This window comes from Otolemur garnettii, unplaced genomic scaffold (genome assembly GCF_000181295.1).
Source record: "Otolemur garnettii isolate 467f Iridium unplaced genomic scaffold, OtoGar3 scaffold00027, whole genome shotgun sequence".
NCBI lineage: Eukaryota > Metazoa > Chordata > Mammalia > Primates > Galagidae > Otolemur > Otolemur garnettii.
Genome location: NW_003852422.1, coordinates 11,856,817 through 11,861,513, shown reverse-complemented (window position 1 = coordinate 11,861,513; position 4,697 = coordinate 11,856,817). Strand labels below are relative to the sequence as shown.

Here is a 4,697-nt window from a genome sequence, read left to right as displayed (position 1 = left end):
TCCTCATTGGAAATAGTGTCACCTGTTGGTACAGGCATGTAGCTCAGTTTAATGTGTTAAACATGACAAGTCTAGCTCGTAGTTGTATTCTTGCTTCTTGTCCCATATCTCATCCATTCCATCCACTTTTTTATATAACTTAAGACATCTTGTTATACATGGTAGCATATAAACATGGATCTCAGGGCAAATTTAGATCAGGTAAGGTAGTACTCCTTAGTATTGAGTTATATAATAATCTTCGGCTTTGTGTTCCTACTCTGTGAAATGAAAAAATGATGTTTTGCCTTTGTGAAGACTAAGGAAGTGGAATCATATAAAGCACCTCACACAGGCTTGACACATACTTGTTGAATACTTGTATTATTTTCCTCTTGTTGCTAACAAATTATCATAAATTAAGTGGCTGAAAACAACACAAATTTATTATCTTTTTTTTCCTTTGAGACAGAGTCTCACTTTGTAGCCATTGGTAGAGTGCTGTGGGGTCATAGCTCACAGCAACCTCAAACTCTTGGGATCAAGAGATTTTCTTACCTCAGCCTCCCAAGTAGCTGGGACTACAGGCCTCCACTACAATGTACCACTAGTTTTTTCTATTTTTAGTAGAGATGGAGTCTCACTCCTTCTCAGGCTGGTCTCAAACTCCTAACCTCAAGCAATCCACCCACCTGGGTCTCCCAGAGTGCTAAGACTACAGGCATGAGCCACTGTGCCCAGCCACAAGTTTATTATATTACCCTTCTGGAAGTCAGATGGCCAATTGGGGTCTTAAGAGAGCTAACTAAACCCAGGGTGTTGGCAAGGCTCTGTCCCTTCTGGAGGCTGTAGGGGGTGATCTGCTCTTCAGTTTTTCCAATTTCCTTGGCTCATGGTCCCTCCAGCACTGGCATCAGTAAGGTCTGCTTTCATCATCACAACTGCTTCTTAGACCCTGTGTCTTCCTGTTTTCCTTATAAGAACCTTTGTGATTCCAATGGGCTCAGCTGTGTAACCTAAGATAATTACTCCAGATGGAGACCCTTAAATTAATCACCTATGCAGAGACTTTTGTTTATTTTATTTTATTATTTTTTCTCTTATCTTTTGCCATTTAAATGAAGGTATTCACTGATTCCAGTGATTAGAGTGTGAAAAACTTTGAGAGCCAGCCACAGTCCTCCTTTTCTTTCCTCTCCTCCAAAAACACAAATCAGATGTCATCATTTTTATCTTTAAAATCACACACACACACACACACACACACATCAATTTGTAATTATTTGGAGACCAAAACTCAAGCCTCTTAGCACAACACTTGAACCTTCCATGGCTCAGTTTATTCGTTCTCTCCTAATTCAACTTTTCTAACTTCACTCTCAGTTTTTCCACGCACCATCCCCAGCTTATCTCACCCATACCATCCTGCATCTTGTCCTCTCGACACCAGACTCCAAGCCTTTGCTTATATTGTTCCCTGAGGCTAGAACCTTCTCTCCCACCCCCACATATATGGCTCAAAATGTCCCCTTTTAATGAAACCTTTTCTATTTATTTTAGATGAAAAGAATCTTCCACTCCTCAACATGGAAGACTCAACATGGAAGACTTAACATCAGTCTTTTTCTGCTCATTCCATCCATGTATTTTGTTCTCCTTTGTGTACACTTGTTTCCTGGGCCACCATGACACCGGAGAAAAAGCCTGCCTATACTCCTCAGTACGAAAGCCACATATGGACAAAATGGTCCACGTGGTTCTATTCCTATGGCATTTTTAGCATATTCCAGCTTTGAAAACTTCTCACTTGTATTTATGGAAGACTCTTAAGGCTGTCCAATTTCTGTTCATTTCAACAATACATCACCATCCATGGAACATCCACCATTTTCTTTCTTACCATTAGCTCTTTGGAGATTTGGTATTGAGGTTTTGGAAAATGGTACAAGGACCAATAAATATGCCAAAGCAATGTCCCAAACTCCCGTGGATGCTGCTGCAGCTACTGTTTCTGACATCTCTGCTCCCATGGGAAAATTATTCCCATGTTCCTGATTGGAGAAGCCTGTCTGCCTTTCTTTTATATTCTTTCTGAAAGCAATAGTGCTTGAACATTTGACTCCTGAAAATGTAGGTGCCCCACCAAGAATTAGGTAATCTAGCTCTTTCAGTTTTTAGAAACAGTTTGTCTGACCCTAGAGTTGGGCACACGTTCATAGGAAATGGATTGTGTGATCATCTGAATGACCTTCCTTGATCTGTGTTCAAAATAGCTTAATCCTCAGGCTTTGTCCTCAGATCAAACTTGTACCCTTTTTCCTGTGAGCTAGTTATTTTGTTAAATGCTTCCCAGTCACACATGCAACTAGATTCCTAGCTGACCTGGTCTCTAGTGTTATAGGCATGCCTAGATCCATGTGAATATTGGGGTGCTTTTGGACCCATTTTGTTATTCTATTATGATTAATTGTTTACGTGCCTTTCCGCCTTGCTGTTGTAAAAGGTTTTTGAGAGCGGAGCACAGCTTCTGCCTCCTCTCGTGGGTGTCCTGTGTCATGTGTTGCACAAACTACAGGCTAAAGAAGTCGTTGCAGAACAAACAAAATTGGGCCATTTGTAACAAGGAAACTTTTCTCTCTACACAGTTAAAGAAAGGGATAGCTGCATTGTTGGAAGAGTGCAAATAAAGCACATAATAAATTCTGATAGCTAGCAGATCCTGGAACTCCATCAGAATGTTTCAGGATGTTTATTCAAGTCTGCCACTGTCCTATGCATAGAGAGGCACACTTAGAGCTGATGTGCCCTGAGAGAACTGACATTCATCAGGGTTTCTAAGCCATTACATTTCCTATGGACCCTGGCTGATGCTTCTCTCAAAAAATGTGAAAGGCCTGCTAATTTTTTCTAATGAAAGAGCAACAGAAGCACAGAAGTTGAAACCACAGAGGTCATTCTGTAGACCATAGGAGAGAGTCAACCCCCTAAAATAAGAGAAGGAAAGCAAGTTCACCAGACAACCATTTTCTATGAATAAAATACAATAAATCTGTATCTTTTTTTTTTTTTTGCAGTTTCTGGCCAGGGCCCAGTTTGAATCCGCCACCTCCAGTATATAGGGCTGGTGCCCTACTCTTTGAGCCACACGTACTACCCAAAATACAATAAATATGAATATTTGGTTCCCATTGAAAGGGAATTTAAAAATCTAGCATTTGCCTGTTTGAAATTTATTATAATATCTATACTCTTTCTAGGATTTTCCAAAGTGTCACTGATATAAAATAATAAATGACAGTACAATTTATGGAAAGTTCCTTTTGTGTGTTTATTAAGTCTTCTGAGGATGAGGAAGAAAAATAAAACTGTTTAGGGATTTGAGAGAAGAGTCAGAAGGCAGAGCTTAGTGGTGGCATTAAACTGTCAGGACCCTGGAGATGGGCAGAGACAGGGAACCAGGACTCTGACCTCAGAGGCCCAGCGTCCCTGCAGAGTGGGCTGTTGTTATGTGTGAGAGAGTCATCCTCCATCTGGAGCTTCTAAAGGCACACAGCTGGAAGATGGGATCTGACGTAAGATGTAGAATCTACCTAGGGGATGGAGGGAAGCAGTGTCATACCTTCACACCACATTCACTACCCAGTGTGGAAACAACCAGTGCTGTCCTGTGACAACTCAGCTTATTTATCATAGAATCATTCTGCAGAACAGACCTTATCCAGTAAAATATTATCAGTCCATCACACCTAAGTCTTCTCCCGCATGTCCTCTTCATGGCTGTGTACTTCTTTGGGGTAGGATTAGAACGCCCTGCTGGACCTGCAGGGACTGCCTGCCTGGTGGATGTGAAGTGCAGAATTTCTCTCCCTGGGGACTGCCTGACTTTTCACTGCAGATTGGATCCCATAGGAAGGCCCATAGGAAGGTGTTGGTGGAAACAAAGTCCAGACCCTGGCCAGAGGCTAACTTTTTAATGTTAGGAAGACAGAAGGACAGTACATACCCTAAAATTAGGACAACTGTCTTCAAATGATTAAAAGCTCAGGATCTTTATTCATTTTTCCTTTTAAGTATGGAATGCTTCCTGAATTTGCATGTCATCCTTCACAGGGGCCAGGGTCGTCTTCTCTGTATGGCTCCAATTTTAGTGTATGTGCTACTGAAGCCAGTGCAGGCTGTTTGCTCTTGACCAACTCTAATGTATTTGTCCTAGTTTTGCTAGCACACATGCTGACTGACTCTCACCCTCTGGTGGTTGAATCTTATGCTTATGCAAAGTCATGTGTTGATCCAGAGAAGATGTGGTGGTCTTCCCTGGGAGGCTCTCATGGCTGGTCCTGATGGGATCTGTAATAGTTTCCTCCAACTCTTGTAGCAAATCACAATAAATTCAATATCTTAAAAGTACAGAAGTGTGTTCTATCACAGTTCTGGATGTACAAATTTAAAATTAAGATGTTGGCCAGGTAGGCTACTTCTGAAGGCTCTCCGGGAGAGGCCTCCCTTGCCCTTCTCTGTCACATGCTCCCAGCATAACTTGAGGTTTCCTGGCTTGTCCACATCTCCCTCCAACCTCTGCCTCTGTCTTCACATGGCCATCTAATTCTTGTAAATCTAGTCATTGGATCTAGGGTTAACCTTAATTTGGTATTATCTCACCTTGATCTTTAACAAATTATATCTGCAAATATCCCAGTTCTAAATAACATATTTTGAAT

General features: G+C 41.4%; 1 non-coding gene across 1 annotated transcript; it reads right to left on the bottom strand.

The window, feature by feature from the left end:
• Window positions 1-4,045: 4,045 nt before the first annotated feature.
• Window positions 4,046-4,151, bottom strand: LOC111724870. The gene has a single exon (XR_002773081.1). It is a non-coding gene; the product is annotated as a U6 spliceosomal RNA (small nuclear RNA).
• Window positions 4,152-4,697: the final 546 nt, after the last annotated feature.